We start from the raw sequence: 18,785 nt of genomic DNA, 5'->3' as shown, positions 1-18,785 counted from the left end.
AAATTCTTCGAGACTTCGTTCAGGGGCTGTCATTGGAGTTGTTTTCAGCATATATTAACACACAGAAAGATGGGACCTAAGGGAGGACAATCGTGGGTCTGAGTGTCTTCGTGAGCATGAGTCAGCAAATGCAGCCCTTGTAGAATAACACTGCCTTGCCCTGATTCCATTGACCCGAAATCTCCAAATGTAGACGACCCTTCTACAGCGAACACATGCATGGGTCAGCCACAGGATGCTACCCCATTGGAACGGGAAAAAGCATGAAAAGGCACCTCATCTTCTCATATCCTGGTGCTCGGGTTCAAGCTTCCAGCCACTTTCCTGAAAATATCCCCACTTGCGGAAGTCAGCACTTTCAAAACCTTCTTTCTTATCGCTTGGAATTGGTTCCATGGATGAACTACAACGGGGAAGAATAAGACACGATGCCTATATATTTGGACAGGCATATGGTGCTCTAATTTCAACTGCTGAACAAGAATTGACCCAAGTCTAAGCTTGCTCTCAGAAGGAGAATAGAGCTTGAAAATTTCCCGCTGATTTGGAACCAGTTCCAAAAGTGGGAAGTTGAGCAGGGGATCTCAGCGAGCCTATAATTCATGGGCCTGCAGGATGGTCAAAGACACCTAATGTGGACAAATGACTTGGGTTGAGCCAGAGAAAAGAACTTGAGAGCAAGGCAGAATTGCAAAAATGGGATTTCAAGAGGGAGACGCGTCTCACCTGGTAAGAACCTAGAATGTGGCAGTACTTCTTCAACCATGCCTTTGTCGAAAAACGGTGTATGCCTTTATCCTGAATATATTCCGAATAAAGGCATACACCGTTTTTGGGCAACCAGGCAGGGGCTCGGTGCAAATCAACACTACATAGTGCTATCACTTCCCATCTAAACAAAGGGTCATCTACGAAAAGTGTAAAGACTAGAAAGTCAGGGTAGCATGGAGGTAAATCGTACCCACATTTTGTGGATTCCAGGATGAACAATGGCAATCGGCACCCTGGCGAAGTCTATGGTGTATTCAAAAATAATGTAAGAAACAAAGCTACAGCACATAGGACACTTCCACTCAAGGACGTATATTTTCAAGAAAACCAAAGAACCTCAGGTCACAGGCAACCCACAGTTTACTGCTGCTCTTTTTACAAAAGCCTCGACTAGGATACAATCTAAATTTCCTTGGACGGAAAACATGGATGAAGAATATGTGATCCTTATCTACAATGATATATTACAGAGCCAGGAAATCAATGAAATAACGTCACTTGGCGCCACCAGAGTGTTCTTAGTTACAATCATACTCAGTGAATTTAGTCACATAGAAAAAAGTGGTTTATCAAAGATATGAGGTACAGGTGGAATATAAAATTGCGTCCCATGAATGAAATGGCAGACGAGAGAAAGCATCACACATTTAGCAAACACACTTATGCCTGTAGGAGCGCGAAGGTCACTTGAGGTGAGGAAAAGCCAGGTGTTTTCAATGAGCACAGATACCATTCCATATAGACCAAAGAGGGAATCAAGACAACTTACTCTACACCTCAAAGGACTGAACTCAGCCCACTTTACACACCAGAAAAGATTATTTACAACTGGTTAGAATTTGAAAAACAATTTATCGATGTCTCTCTGGAAGAGAATCAAGTGGATGCACAGCAGCAAGCAACACAGCACTGAAAATCGGCTACACCCCGTGAGAAAAATAAAGGCAGTGAGTGAGAGATAAATTCTTCGAGCCTTCGTTCAGGGGCTGTCATTGAAGTTGTTTTGAGCATATATTAACACACAGAAGGATGGGACCTAAGGGAGGACACTCGTGGGTCTGAGTGTCTTCGTGAGCATGAGTCAGCAAATGCAGCCCTTGTCGAATAACACTGCCTTTTCCTGATTCCATGGACCCGAAATCTCGAAATGCAGACGACCCTTCCTACAGCGAACACATGCATGGGACAGCCACAGGATGCTACCCCATTGGAACGGCAAAAAACATGAAAAGCCACCTCATCTTCTCATATCCTGGTGCTCGGGTTCAAGCTTTCAGCCGCTTTTCTGAAAATATACCCAATTGGGGAAGTCAGCACTTTCAAAACACTCTTACTTATAACTTGGAATTGGTTCCATGGATGAACTACAACGGGGAAGAATAAGAGACGATGGCTATATATTTGGACAGGCACATGGCTCTCTAATTTCAAAGGCTGAACAAGAATTGACCCAAGTCTAAGCTTGCTCTCACAAGGAGAATTGGGCTTGAAAATTTCCTGCTGCTTTGGGACCAGTTCCGAAAGTGGGAAGTTGAGCCGGGGATCTCAGGGAGCCTATAATTCATGGCCCTGCAGGATGGTAAAAGGCACGTAATGTGGAAAAATGACTTGGGTTGAACCAGAGAAAAGAACTTGAGAGCAAGGCAGAATTGCAAAACTGGGATTTCAAGAGGGAGAAGCGTCTCGCCTGGTAAGGACCTAGGATGTGGCAGTACTTCTTCAAACATGCCTTTGTCGAAAAAGGGTGTATGCCTTTATCCTGAATATCTTTAGGATAAAGGCATACACCGTTTTTGGGCAACCAGGCAGGGGCCCGGTGCAAATCAACACTACATAATGCTATCACTTCCCATCAAAACAAAGGGTCATGTACGAAAAGTGCAAAGACCAGAAATGCAGGGTAACGTGGAGGTAAATCGTACCCACATTTTGTGGATTGTGGGATGACCAATTGCAATCGGCACCCTGGCGAATTCTATGGTGTATTCGAAGATAAAGTAAGAAACAATGCTACAGCACATAGGACACTTCCATTCAAGGACGTATATTTTCAGGAAAACCCAAGAACCTCAGGTCACAGGCAACCCAACGTTTACTGCTGCTCTCTTTACAAAAGCCTCGACGAGGATACAATCTAAATTTCCTTGGACGGAAAACAGGGATGAAGAATATGTGATTCTTATCTACAATGATATATTACAGAGCCAGGAAATCAATGAAATAACGTCACTTGGCGCCACCGGAGTGTTCTTAGTTACAATCATTCTCAGTGAATTTAGTCACATAGAAAAAAGTGGTTTATCAAAGATATGAGGTACAGGTGGAATATAAAATTGCGTCCCTTGAACGAAATGGCAGACGACAGAGAGAATTACACATTTAGCAAACACACTTATGCCTGTAGGAGCGCAAAGGTCACATGAGGTGAGGAAAAACCAGGTGTTTTCAATGAGCACAGATACCATTCCATATAGACCAAAGAGGTAATCAAGACAACTTACTCTAAACCTCAAAGGACTGAACTCAGCCCACTTTACACACCAGAAAAGATTATTGACAATTGGTCAGAATTTGAAAAACAATTTATCTATGTCTCTCTGGAAGAGAATCTAGTGGATGCACAGCAGCAAGCAACACAGCACTGAAAATCGGCTACACCCCGTGAGAAAAATAAACTGCAAAATAAAGGCAGTGAGTGAGAGATAAATTCTTCGAGACTTCGTTCAGGGGCTGTCATTGAATTTGTTTTGAGCATATATTAACACACAGAAGGATCGGACCTAAGGGAGGACACTAGTGGGTCTGAGTGTCTTCGTGAGCATGAGTCAGCAAATGCAGCCCTTGTCGAATAACACTGCCTTTTCCTGATTCCATGGACCCGAAATCTCCAAATGCAGACGACCCTTCCTACAGCGAACACATGCATGGGACAGCCACAGGATGCTACCCCATTGGAACGGCAAAAAACATGAAAAGCCACCTCATCTTCTCATATCCTGGTGCTCGGGTTCAAGATTTCAGCCGCTTTTCTGAAAATATACCCAATTGGGGAAGTCAGCACTTTCAAAACACTCTTACTTATAACTTGGAATTGGTTCCATGGATGAACTACAACGGGGAAGAATAAGAGACGATGGCTATATATTTGGACAGGCACATGGCGCTCTAATTTCCAATGCTGAACAAGAATTGACCCAAGTCTAAGCTTGCTCTCAGAAGGAGAATTGGACTTGAAAATTTCCTGCTGCTTTGGGACCAGTTCCGAAAGTGGGAAGTTGAGCCGGGGATCTCAGGGAGCCTATAATTCATGGCCCTGCAGGATGGTAAAAGGCACGTAATGTGGAAAAATGACTTGGGTTGAACCAGAGAAAAGAACTTGAGAGCAAGGCAGAATTGCAAAACTGGGATTTCAAGAGGGAGAAGCGTCTCGCCTGGCAAGAACATAGGATGTGGCAGTACTTCTTCAAACATGCCTTTGTCGAAAAAGGGTGTATGCCTTTATCCTGAATATCTTTAGGATAAAGGCATACACCGTTTTTGGGCAACCAGGCAGGGGCCCGGTGCAAATCAACACTGCATAATGCTATCACTTCCCATCAAAACAAAGGGTCATGTACGAAAAGTGTAAAGACCAGAAATGCAGGGTAACGTGGAGGTAAATCGTACCCACATTTTGTGGATTGTGGGATGACCAATTGCAATCGGCACCCTGGCGAATTCTATGGTGTATTCGAAGATAAAGTAAGAAACAATGCTACAGCACATAGGACACTTCCATTCAAGGACGTATATTTTCAGGAAAACCCAAGAACCTCAGGTCACAGGCAACCCAACGTTTACTGCTGCTCTCTTTACAAAAGCCTCGACGAGGATTCAATCTAAATTTCCTTGGACGGAAAACATGGATGAAGTATATATGATTCTTATCCACAATGATATATTACAGAGCCAGGAAATCAATGAAATAACGTCACTTGGCGCCACCGGAGTGTTCTTAGTTACAATCATTCTCAGTGAATTTAGTCACATAGAAAAAAGTGGTTTATCAAAGATATGAGGTACAGGTGGAATATACAATTGCGTCCCTTGAACGAAATGGCAGACGACAGAGAGAATTACACATTTAGCAAACACACTTATGCCTGTAGGAGCGCAAAGGTCACATGAGGTGAGGAAAAACCAGGTGTTTTCAATGAGCACAGATACCATTCCATATAGACCAAAGAGGTAATCAAGACAACTTACTCTAAACCTCAAAGGACTGAACTCAGCCCACTTTACACACCAGAAAAGATTATTGACAACTGGTCAGAATTTGAAAAACAATTTATCTATGTCTCTCTGGAAGAGAATCTAGTGGATGCACAGCAGCAAGCAACACAGCACTGAAAATCGGCTACACCCGGTGAGAAAAATAAACTGCAAAATAAAGGCAGTGAGTGACAGATAAATACTTTGAGACTTCGTTCAGGGGCTGTGATTGGAATTGTTTTCAGCATATATTAACACACCGAAAGATGAGACGTAAGGGAGGACAATCGTGGGTCTGAGTGTCTTCGTGAACATGAGTCAGCAAATGCAGCCCTTGTAGAATAACACTGCCTTGCCCTGATTCCACTGACGCGAAATCTCCAATTGTAGACGACCCTTCGTACAGCTAACACATGCATCGGACAGCCACAGGATGCTACCCCATTGGAACGGGAAAAAACATGAAAAGCCACCTCATCTTCTCATATCCTGGTGCTCGGGTTCAAGCTTCCAGCCACTTTCCTGAAAATATCCCCACTTGGGGAAGTCAGCACTTTCAAAACCTTCTTTCTTATAGCTTGGAATTGCTTCCATGGATGAACTACAACAGGGAAGAATAAGACACGATTCCTATATATTTGGACAGGCACATGGTGCTCTAATTTCAACTGCTGAACAAGAATTGACCCAAGTCTAAGCTTGCTCTCAGAAGGAGAATTGGGCTTGAAAATTTCCTGCTGCTTTGGGACCAGTTCCGAAAGTGGGAAGTTGAGCCGGGGACCTCAGCGAGCCTATAATTCATGGCCCTGCAGGATGGTAAAAGGCACGTAATGTGGAAAAATGACTTGGGTTGAACCAGAGAAAAGAACTTGAGAGCAAGGCAGAATTGCAAAACTGGGATTTCAAGAGGGAGAAGCGTCTCGCCTGGTAAGAGCCTAGGATGTGGCAGTACTTCTTCAAACATGCCTTTGTCGTAAAAGGGTGTATGCCTTTATCCTGAATATCTTTAGGATAAAGGCATACACCGTTTTGGGGCAACCAGGCAGGGGCTCGGTGCAAATCAACACTACATAATGCTATCACTTCCCATCAAAACAATGGGTCATGTATGAAAAGTGTAAAGACCAGAAATGCAGGGTAACGTGGAGGTAAATCGTACCCACATTTTGTGGATTCCAGGATGAACAATGGCAATCGGCACCCTGGCGAATTCTATGGTGTATTCGAATATAAAGTAAGAAACAATGCTAGAGCACATAGGACACTTCCGTTCAAGGACGTATATTTTCAGGAAAACCAAAGAACCTCAGGTCACAGGCAACCAAACGTTTACTGCTGCTCTCTTTACAAAAGCCTCGACTAGGATACAATCTAAATTTCCTTGGACGGAAAACATGGATGGAGAATATGTGATTCTTATCTACAATGATATATTACTGAGCCAGGAAATCAATGAAATAACGTCACTTGCCGCCAAAGGAGTGTTCGTAGTTACAATCATTCTCAGTAAATTTAGTCACATAGAAAAAAGTGGTTTATCAAAGATATGAGGTACAGGTGGAATACAAAATTGTGTCCCATGAATGAAATGGCAGACGAGAGAAAGCATCACACATTTAGCAAACACCCTTATGCCTGTAGGAGCGCGAAGGTCACTTGAGGTGAGGAAAAACCAGGTGATTTCAATGAGCACAGATACCATTCCATATAGACCAAAGAGGGAATCAAGACAACTTACTCTAAACCTCAAAGGACTGAACTCAGCCCACTTTACACACCAGAAAAGATTATTTACAACTCGTTAGAATTTGAAAAACAATTTATCGATGTCTCTCTGGAAGAGAATCAAGTGGATGCACAGCAGCAAGCAACACAGCACTGAAAATCGGCTACAAGCCATGAGAAAAAAAAACTGCAAAATAAAGGCAGTGAGTGAGAGATAAATTCTTCGAGACTTCGTTCAGGGGCTGTCATTGAAGTTGTTTTGAGCATATATTAACACACAGAAGGATGGGACTTAGGGAGGACACTCGTGGGTCTGAGTGTCTTCGTGAGCATGAGTCAGCAAATGCAGCCCTTGTAGAATAACACTGCCTTTTCCTGATTCCATGGACCCGAAATATCCAAATGCAGACGACCCTTCCTACAGCAAACACATGCATGGGACAGCCACAGGATGCTACCCCATTGGAACCGCAAAAAACATGAAAAGCCACCTCATCTTCTCATATCCTGGTGCTCGGGTTCAAGCTTTCAGCCGCTTTTCTGAAAATATACCCAATTGGGGAAGTCAGCACTTTCAAAACACTCTTATAGCTTGGAATTGGTTCCAGGGATGAACTACAACGGGGAAGAAAAGGACACGATGGCTATATATTTGGACAGGCACATGGCACTCTAATTTCCAATGCTGAACAAGAATTGACCCAAGTCTAAGCTTGCTCTCAGAAGGAGAATAGGGCTTGAAAATTTCCCGCTGATTTGTGACCAGTTCCAAAAGTGGGAAGTTGAGCAGGGGATCTCAGCGAGCCTATAATTCATGGGCCTGCAGGATGGTCAAAGACACCTAATGTGGACAAATGACTTGGGTTGAGCCAGAGAAAAGAACTTGAGAGCAAGGCAGAATTGCAAAAATGGGATTTCAAGAGGGAGAAGCGTCTCGCCTGGTAAGAACCCAGGATGTGGCAGTACTTTTTCAAACATGCATTTGTCGAAAAAGGGTGTATGCCTTTATCCTGAATATCTTTAGGATAAAGGCATACACCGTTTTTGGGCAACCAGGCAGGGGCTCGGTGCAAATCAACACTACATAATGCTATCACTTCCCATCCAAACAAAGGGTCATGTACGAAAAGTGTAAAGACCAGAAATGCAGGGTAACGTGGAGGTAAATCGTACCCACATTTTGTGGATTGTGGGATGACCAATTGCAATCGGCACCCCGGCCAATTCTATGGTGTATTCGAAGATAAAGTAAGAAACAATGCTACAGCACATAGGACACTTCCATTCAAGGACGTATATTTTCAGGAAAAACAAAGAACCTCAGGTCACAGGCAACCCAACGTTTACTGCTGCTCTCTTTACAAAAGCCTCGACTAGGATACAATCTAAATTTCCTTGGACGGAAAACATGGATGAAGAATATGTGATTCTTATCTACAATGATATATTACAGTGCCAGGAAATCAATGAAATAACATCACTTGGCGCCACCGGAGTGTTCTTAGTTACAATCATTCTCAGTGAATTTAGTCACATAGAAAAAAGTGGTTTATCAAAGATATGAGATACAGGTGGAATATAAAATTGCGTCCCTTGAACGAAATGGCAGATGACAGAGAGAATTACACATTTAGCAAACACACTTATGCCTGTAGGAGCGCAAAGGTCACATGAGGTGAGGAAAAACCAGGTGTTTTCAATGAGCACAGATACCATTCCATATAGACCAAGGAGGGAATCAAGACAACTTACTGTAAACCTCAAAGGACTGAACTCAGCCCACTTTACACACCAGAAAAGATTATTGACAACTGGTCAGAATTTGAAAAACAATTTATCGATGTCTCTCTGGAAGAGAATCTAGTGGATGCACAGCAGCAAGCAACACAGCACGGAAAATCGGCTACACCCGGTGAGAAAAATAAACTGCAAAATAAAGGCAGCGAGTGACAGATAAATTCTTCGAGACTTCGTTCAGGGGCTGTGATTGGAGTTGTTTTCAGCATATATTAACACACAGAAAGATGGGACCTAAGGGAGGACAATCGTGGGTCTGAGTGTCTTCGTGAGCATGAGTCAGCAAATGCAGCCCTTGTAGAATAACACTGCCTTGCCCTGATTCCATTGACCCGAAATCTCCAAATGTAGACGACCCTTCTATAGCGAACACATAAATGGGTCAGCCACAGGATGCTACCCCATTGGAACGGGAAAAAAAAAGAAAAGGCACCTCATCTTCTCATATCCTGGTGCTCGGGTTCAAGCTTCCAGCCGCTTTCCTGAAAATATCCCCACTTGGGGAAGTCAGCACTTTCAAAACCTTCTTCCTTATAGCTTGGAATTGGTTCCATGGATGAACTACACTGGGGAAGAATAAGACACGATGCCTATATATTTGGACAGGCATATGGTGCTCTAATTTCAACTGCTGAACAAGAATTGACCCAAGTCTAAGCTTGCTCTCAGAAGGAGAATAGGGCTTGAAAATTTCCCGCTGATTTGTGACCAGTTCCAAAAGTGGGAAGTTGAGCAGGGGATCTCAGCGAGCCTATAATTCATGGGCCTGCAGGATGGTCAAAGACACCTAATGTGGACAAATGACTTGGGTTGAGCCAGAGAAAAGAACTTGAGAGCAAGGCAGAATTGCAAAAATGGGATTTCAAGAGGGAGACGCGTGTGGCCTGGTAAGAACCCAGAATGTGGCAGTACTTCTTCAACCATGCCTTTGTCGAAAAACGGTGTATGCCTTTATCCTGAATATATTCCGAATAAAGGCATACACCGTTTTTGGGCAACCAGGCAGGGGCTCGGTGCAAATCAACACTACATAGTGCTATCACTTCCCATCTAAACAAAGGGTCATCTACGAAAAGTGTAAAGACTAGAAATTCAGGGTAGCATGGAGGTAAATCGTACCAACATTTTGTGGATTCCAGGATGAACAATGGCAATCGGCACCCTGGTGAAGTCTATGGTATATTCAAAAATAATGTAAGAAACAAAGCTACAGCACATAGGACACTTCCACTCAAGGACGTATATTTTCAAGAAAACCAAAGAACCTCAGGTCACAGGCAACCCAACGTTTACTGCTGCTCTCTTTACAAAAGCCTCGACTAGGATACAATCTAAATTTCCTTGGACGGAAAACATGGATGGAGAATATGTGATTCTTATCTACAATGATATATTACTGAGCCAGGAAATCAATGAAATAACGTCACTTGCCGCCAAAGGAGTGTTCGTAGTTACAATCATTCTCAGTAAATTTAGTCACATAGAAAAAAGTGGTTTATCAAAGATATGAGGTACAGGTGGAATACAAAATTGCATCCCATGAATGAAATGGCAGACGAGAGAAAGCATCACACATTTAGCAAACACACTTATGCCTGTAGGAGCACGAAGGTCACTTGAGGTGAGGAAAAACCAGGTGTTTTCAATGAGCACAGATACCATTCCATATAGACCAAAGAGGGAATCAAGACAACTTACTCTAAACCTCAAAGGACTGAACTCAGCCCACTTTACACACCAGAAAAGATTATTTACAACTGGTTAGAATTTGAAAAACAATTTATCGATGTCTCTCTGGAAGAGAATCACGTGGATGCACAGCAGCAAGCAACACAGCACTGAAAATCGGCTACACCCCGTGAGAAAAATAAACTGCAAAATAAAGGCAGTGAGTGAGAGATAAATTCTTCGAGACTTCGTTCAGGGGCTGTCATTGAAGTTGTTTTGAGCATATATTAACACATCGAAGGATCGGACCTAAGGGAGGACACTCGTGGGTCTGAGTGTCTTCGTGAGCATGAGTCAGCAAATGCAGCCCTTGTCGAATAACACTGCCTTTTCCTGATTCCATGGACCCGAAATCTCCAAATGCAGACGACCCTTCCTACAGCGAACACATGCATGGGACAGCCACAGGATGCTACCCCATTGGAACGGCAAAAAACATGAAAAGCCACCTCATCTTCTCATATCCTGGTGCTCCGGTTCAAGCTTTCAGCCGCTTTTCTGAAAATATACCCAATTGGGGAAGTCAGCACTTTCAAAACACTCTTACTTATAACTTGGAATTGGTTCCATGGATGAACTACAATGGGGAAGAATAAGAGACGATGGCTATATATTTGGACAGGCACATGGCGCTCTAATTTCCAATGCTGAAAAAGAAATGACCCAAGTCTAAGCTTGCTCTCAGAAGGAGAATTGGGCTTGAAAATTCCCTGCTGCTTTGGGACCAGTTCCGAAAGTGGGAAGTTGAGCCGGGGATCTCAGGGAGCCTATAATTCATGGCCCTGCAGGATGGTAAAAGGCACGTAATGTGGAAAAATGACTTGGGTTGAACCAGAGAAAAGAACTTGACAGCAAGGCAGAATTGCAAAAATGGGATTTCAAGAGGGAGAAGCGTCTCGCCTAGTAAGAACCTAGAATGTGGCAGTACTTCTTCAACCATGCCTTTGTCGAAAAAGGGTGTATGCCTTTATCCTGAATATCTTTAGGATAAATGCATACACCGTTTCTGGGCAAACAGGCAGGGGCTCGGTGCAAATCAACACTACATAATGCTATCACTTCCCATCAAAACAAAGGGTCATGTACGAAAAGTGTAAAGACCAGAAATGCAGGGTAACGTGGAGGTAAATCGTTCCCACATTTTGTGGATTGTGGGATGACCAATGGCAATCGCCACCCTGGCGAATTCTATGGTGTATTCGAAGATAAAGTAAGAAACAATGCTACAGCACATAGGACACTTCCATTCAAGGACGTATATTTTCAGGAAAACCAAAGAACCTCAGGTCACAGGCAACCCAACGTTTACTGCTGCTCTCTTTACAAAAGCCTCGACGAGGATACAATCTAAATTTCCTTGGACGGAAAACATGGATGGAGAATATGTGATTCTTATCTACAATGATATATTACAGAGCCAGGAAATCAATGAAATAACGTCACTTGGCGCCACCGGAGTGTTCTTAGTTACAATCATTCTCAGTGAATTTAGTCACATAGAAAAAAGTGGTTTATCAAAGATATGAGGTACAGGTGGAATATAAAATTGCGTCCCTTGAACGAAATGGCAGACGACAGAGAGAATTACACATTTAGCAAACACACTTATGCCTGTAGGAGCGCAAAGGTCACATGAGGTGAGGAAAAACCAGGTGTTTTCAAAGAGCACAGATACCATTCCATATAGACCAAGGAGGGAATCAAGACAACTTACTCTAAACCTCAAAGGACTGAACTCAGCCCACTTTACACACCAGAAAAGATTATTGACAACTGGTCAGAATTTGAAAAACAACTTATCGATGTCTCTCTGGAAGAGAATCTAGTGGATGCACAGCAGCAAGCAACACAGCATGGAAAATCGGCGACACCCGGTGAGAAAAATAAACTGCAAAATAAAGGCAGTGAGTGACAGATAAATTCTTCGAGACTTCGTTCAGGGGCTGTGATTGGAGTTGTTTTCAGCATATATTAACACACAGAAAGATGGGACCTAAGGGAGGACAATCGTGGGTCTGAGTGTCTTCGTGAGGATGAGTCAGCAAATGCAGCCCTTGTAGAATAACACTGCCTTGCCCTGATTCCATTGACCCGAAATCTCCAAATGTAGACGACCCTTCTACAGCGAACACATGCATGGGACAGCCACAGGATGCTACCCCATTGGAACGGGAAAAAACATGAAAAGCCACCTCATTTTCTCATATCCTGGTGCTCGGGTTCAAGCATCCAGCCACTTTCCTGAAAATATCCCCACTTGCGGAAGTCAGCACTTTCAAAACCTTCCTTCTTATAGCTTGGAATTTGTTCCATGGATGAACTACAACGGGGACGAATAAGACACAATGCCTATATATTTGGACAGGCATATGGTGCTCTAATTTCAACTGCTGAACAAGAATTGACCCAAGTCTAAGCTTGCTCTCAGAAGGAGAATAGGGCTTGAAAATTTCCCGCTGATTTGTGACCAGTTCCAAAAGTGGGAAGTTGAGCAGGGGATCTCAGCGAGCCTATAATTCATGGGCCTGCAGGATGGTCAAAGACACCTAATGTGGACAAATGACTTGGGTTGAGCCAGAGACAAGAACTTGAGAGCAAGGCAGAATTGCAAAAATGGGATTTCAAGAGGGAGACGTGTCTCGCCTCGTAAGAACCGAGCATGTGGCAGTACTTCTTCAACCATGCCTTTGTCGAAAAACGGTGTATGCCTTTATCCTGAATATATTCCGAATAATGGCATACACCGTTTTTGGGCAACCAGGCAGGGCCTCGGTGCAAATCAACACTACATAGTGCTATCACTTCCCATCTAAACAAAGGGTCATCTACGAAAAGTGTAAAGACTAGAAATTCAGGGTAGCATGGAGGTAAATCGTACCAACATTTTGTGGATTCCAGGATGAACAATGGCAATTGGCACCCTGGCGAAGTCTATGGTGTATTCAAAAATAATGTAAGAAACGAAGCTACAGCACTTAGGACACTTCCACTCAAGGACGTATATTTTCAAGAAAACCAAAGAACCTCAGGTCACAGGCAACCCAACGTTTACTGCTGCTCTCTTTACAAAAGCCTCGACTAGGATACAATCTAAATTTCCTTGGACGGAAAACATTGATGGAGAATATGTGATTCTTATCTAAAATGATATATTACTGAGCCAGGAAATCAATGAAATAACGTCACTTGCCGCCAAAGGAGTGTTGGTAGTTACAATCATACTCAGTAAATTTAGTCACATAGAAAAAAGTGGTTTATCAAAGATATGAGGTACAGGTGGAATACAAAATTGCGTCCCATGAATGAAATGGCAGAAGAGAGAAAGCATCACACATTTAGCAAACACACTTATGCCTGTAGGAGCGCGAAGGTCACTTGAGGTGAGGAAAAACCAGGTGTTTTCAATGAGCACAGATACCATTCCATATAGACCAAAGAGGGAATCAAGACAACTTACTATAAACCTCAAAGGACTGAACTCAGCCCACTTTACACACCAGAAAACATTATTTACAACTGGTTAGAATTTGAAAAACAATTTATCGATGTCTCTCTGGAAGAGAATCAAGTGGATGCACAGCAGCAAGCAACACAGCACTGAAAATCGGCTACACCCCATGAGAAAAATAAACTGCAAAATAAAGGCAGTGAGTGAGAGATAAATTCTTCGAGACTTCGTTCAGGGGCTGTCATTGAAGTTGTGTTGAGCATATATTAACACACAGAAGGATCGGACCTAAGGGAGGACACTCGTGGGTCTGAGTGTCTTCGTGAGCATGAGTCAGCAAATGCAGCCCTTGTCGAATAACACTGCCTTTTCCTGATTCCATGGACCCGAAATCTCCAAATGCAGACGACCCTTCCTACAGCGAACACATGCATGGGACAGCCACAGGATGCTACCCCATTGGAACGGCAAAAAACATGAAAAGCCACCTCATCTTCTCATATCCTGGTGCTCCGGTTCAAGCTTTCAGCCGCTTTTCTGAAAATATACCCAATTGGGGAAGTCAGCACTTTCAAAACACTCTTACTTATAACTTGGAATTGGTTCCATGGATGAACTACAATGGGGAAGAATAAGAGACGATGGCTATATATTTGGACAGGCACATGGCGCTCTAATTTCCAATGCTGAACAAGAATTGACCCAAGTCTAAGCTTGCTCTCAGAAGGAGAATTGGGCTTGAAAATTCCCTGCTGCTTTGGGACCAGTTCCGAAAGTGGGAAGTTGAGCCGGGGATCTCAGGGAGCCTATAATTCATGGCCCTGCAGGATGGTAAAAGGCACGTAATGTGGAAAAATGACTTGGTTTGAACCAGAGAAAAGAACTTGACAGCAAGGCAGAATTGCAAAAATGGGATTTCAAGAGGGAGAAGCGTCTCGCCTAGTAAGAACCTAGAATGTGGCAGTACTTCTTCAACCATGCCTTTGTCAAAAAAGGGTGTATGCCTTTATCCTGAATATCTTTAGGATAAATGCATACACCGTTTTTGGGCAAACAGGCAGGGGCTCGGTGCAAATCAACACTACATAATGCTATCACTTCCCATCAAAACAAAGGGTCATGTACGAAAAGTGTAAAGACCAGAAATGCAGGGTAACGTGGAGGTAAATCGTACCCACATTTTGTGGATTGTGGGATGACCAACTGAAACCGGCACCCTGGCGAATTATATGGTGTATTCGAAGATAAAGTAAGAAACAATGCTACAGCACATAGGACACTTCCATTCAAGGACGTATATTTTCAGGAAAACCAAAGAACCTCAGGTCACAGGCAACCCAACGTTTACTGCTGCTCTCTTTACAAAAGCCTCGACGAGGATACAATCTAAATTTCCTTGGACGGAAAACATGGATGAAGAATATGTGATTCTTATCTACAATGATATATTACAGAGCCAGGAAATCAATGAAATAACGTCACTTGGCGCCACCGGAGTGTTCTTAGTTACAATCATTCTCAGTGAATTTAGTCACATAGAAAAAAGTGGTTTATCAAAGATATGAGGTACAGGTGGAATATACAATTGCGTCCCTTGAACGAAATGGCAGACGACAGAGAGAATTACACATTTAGCAAACACACTTATGCCTGTAGGAGCGCAAAGGTCACATGAGGTGAGGAAAAACCAGGTGTTTTTAATGAGCACAGATACCATTCCATATAGACCAAGGAGGGAATCAAGACAACTTACTCTAAACCTCAAAGGACTGAACTCAGCCCACTTTACACACCAGAAAAGATTATTGACAACTGGTCAGAATTTGAAAAACAACTTATCGATGTCTCTCTGGAAGAGAATCTAGTGGATGCACAGCAGCAAGCAACACATCATGGAAAATCGGCTACACCCGGTGAGAAAAATAAACTGCAAAATAAAGGCAGTGAGTGACAGATAAATTCTTCGAGACTTCATTCAGGGGCTGTGATTGGAGTTGTTTTCAGCATATATTAACACACAGAAAGATGGGACCTAAGGGAGGACAGTCGTGGGTCTGAGTGTCTTCGTGAGGATGAGTCAGCAAATGCAGCCCTTGTAGAATAACACTGCCTTGCCCTGATTCCATTGACACGAAATCTCCAAATGTAGACGACCCTTCTACAGCGAACGCATGCATGGGACAGCCACAGGATGCTACCCCATTGGAACGGGAAAAAACATGAAAAGCCACCTCATCTTCTCATATCCTGGTGCTCGGGTTCAAGCATCCAGCCACTTTCCTGAAAATATCCCCACTTGGGGAAGTCAGCACTTTCAAAACCTTCTTTCTTATAGCTTGGAATTTGTTCCATGGATGAATTACAACGGGGACGAATAAGACACAATGCCTATATATTTGGACAGGCATATGGTGCTCTAATTTCAACTGCTGAACAAGAATTGACCCAAGTCTAAGCTTGCTCTCAGAAGGAGAATAGGGCTTGAAAATTTCCCGCTGATTTGTGACCAGTTCCAAAAGTGGGAAGTTGAGCAGGGGATCTCAGCGAGCCTATAATTCATGGGCCTGCAGGATGTTCAAAGACACCTAATGTGGACAAATGACTTGGGTTGAGCCAGAGAAAAGAACTTGAGAGCAAGGCAGAATTGCAAAAATGGGATTTCAAGAGGGAGACGCGTCTCGCCTGGTAAGAACCCAGCATTTGGCAGTACTTCTTCAACCATGCCTTTGTCGAAAAACGGTGTATGCCTTTATCCTGAATATATTCCGAATAATGGCATACACCGTTTTTGGGCAACCAGGCAGGGGCTCGGTGCAAATCAACACTACATAGTGCTATCACTTCCCATCTAAACAAAGGGTCATCTACGAAAAGTGTAAAGACTAGAAATTCAGGGTAGCATGGAGGTAAATCATACCAACATTTTGTGGATTCCAGGATGAACAATGGCAATCGGCACCCTGGCGAAGTCTATGGTGTATTCAAAAATAATGTAAGAAACGAAGCTACAGCACTTAGGACACTTCCACTCAAGGACGTATATTTTCAAGAAAACCAAAGAACCTCAGGTCACAGGCAACCCAACGTTTACTTCTGCTCTCGTTACAAAAGCCTCGACTAGGATACAATCTAAATTTCCTTGGACGGAAAACATGGATGGAGAATATGTGATTCTTATCTACAATGATATATTACTGAGCCAGGAAATCAATGAAATAACGTCACTTGCCGCCAAAGGAGTGTTGGTAGTTACAATCATTCTCAGTAAATTTAGTCACATAGAAAAAAGTGGTTTATCAAAGATATGAGGTACAGGTGGAATACAAAATTGCGTCCCATGAATGAAATGGCAGACGAGAGAAAGCATCACACATTTAGCAAACACACTTATGCCTGTAGGAGCGCGAAGGTCACTTGAGGTGAGGAAAAACCAGGTGTTTTCAATGAGCACAGATACCATTCCATATAGACCAAAGAGGGAATCAAGACAACTTACTCTAAACCTCAAAGGACTGAACTCAGCCCACTTTACACACCAGAAAACATTATTTACAACTGGTTAGAATTTGAAAAACAATTTATCGATGTCTCTCTGGAAGAGAATCAAGTGGATGCACAGCAGCAAGCAACACAGCACTGAAAATCGGCTACACCCCGTGAGAAAAATAAACTGCAAAATAAAGGCAGTGAGTGAGAGATAAATTCTTCGAGACTTCGTTCAGCGGCTGTCATTGAAGTTGTTTTGAGCATATATTAACACACAGAAGGATCGGACCTGAGGGAGGACACTCGTGAGTCTGAGTGTCTTCGTGAGCATGAGTCAGCAAATGCAGCCCTTGCAGAATAACACTGCCTTTCCCTGATTCCATGGACCCGAAATCTCCAAATTCAGACGACCCTTCCTACAGTGAACACATGCATGGGACAGCCACAGGATGCTACCCCATTGGAACGGCAAAAAACATGAAAAGCTACCTCATGTTCTCATATCCTGGTGCTCGGGTTCAAGCTTTCAGCCGCTTTTCTGAAAATATACCCAATTGGGGAAGTCAGCACTTTCAAAACACTCTTACTTATAACTTGGAATTGGTTCCATGGATGAACTACAATGGGGAAGAATAAGAGATGAGGGCGATATATTTGTACAGGCACATGGCGCTCTAATTTCCAAAGCTAAACAAGAATTGACCCAAGTCTAAGCTTGCTCTCAGAAGGAGAATTGGGCTTGAAAATTCCCTGCTGCTTTGGGACCAGTTCTGAAAGTGGGAAGTTGAGCCGGGGATCTCAGGGAGCCTATAATTCATGGCCCTGCAGGATGGTAAAAGGCACGTAATGTGAAAAAATGACTTGGGTTGAACCAGAGAAAAGAACTTGAGAGCAAGGCAGAATTGCAAAACTGGGATTTCAAGAGGGAGAAGCCTCTCGCCTGGTAAGAACCTAGGATGTGGCAGTACTTCTTCAAACATGCCTTTGTCGAAAAAGGGTGTATGCCTTTATCCTGAATATCTTTAGGATAAAGGCATACACCGTTTGGGCAACCAGGCATGGGCTCGGTGCAAATCAACACTACATAATGCTATCACTTCCCATCAAAACAAAGGGTCATGTACGAAAAGTGTAAAGACCAGAAATGCAGGGTAACGTGGAGGTAAATCGTACCCACATTTTGTGGATTGTGGGATGACCAATTGCAATCGGCACCCTGGCGAATTCTATGGTGTATTCGAAGATAAAGTAAGAAACAATGCTACAGCACATAGGACACTTCCATTCAAGGACGTATATTTTCAGGAAAACCAAAGAACCTCAGGTCACAGGCAACCCAACGTTTACTGCTGCTCTCTTTACAAAAGCCTCGACTAGGATACAATCTAAATTTCCTTGGACGGAAAACATGGATGAAGAATATGTGATTCTTATCTACAATGATATATTACAGAGCCAGGAAATCAATGAAATAACGTCACTTGGCGCCACCGGAGTGTTCTTAGTTACAATCATTCTCAGTGAATTTAGTCAAATAGAAAAAAGTGGTTTATCAAAGATATGAGGTACAGGTGGAATA

The sequence above is a fragment of the Kogia breviceps genome, chromosome 20, assembly GCF_026419965.1.
Source record: "Kogia breviceps isolate mKogBre1 chromosome 20, mKogBre1 haplotype 1, whole genome shotgun sequence".
NCBI classification, from domain to species: Eukaryota; Metazoa; Chordata; class Mammalia; order Artiodactyla; family Physeteridae; genus Kogia; species Kogia breviceps.
Note: the sequence above shows the minus strand (reverse complement) of the source record.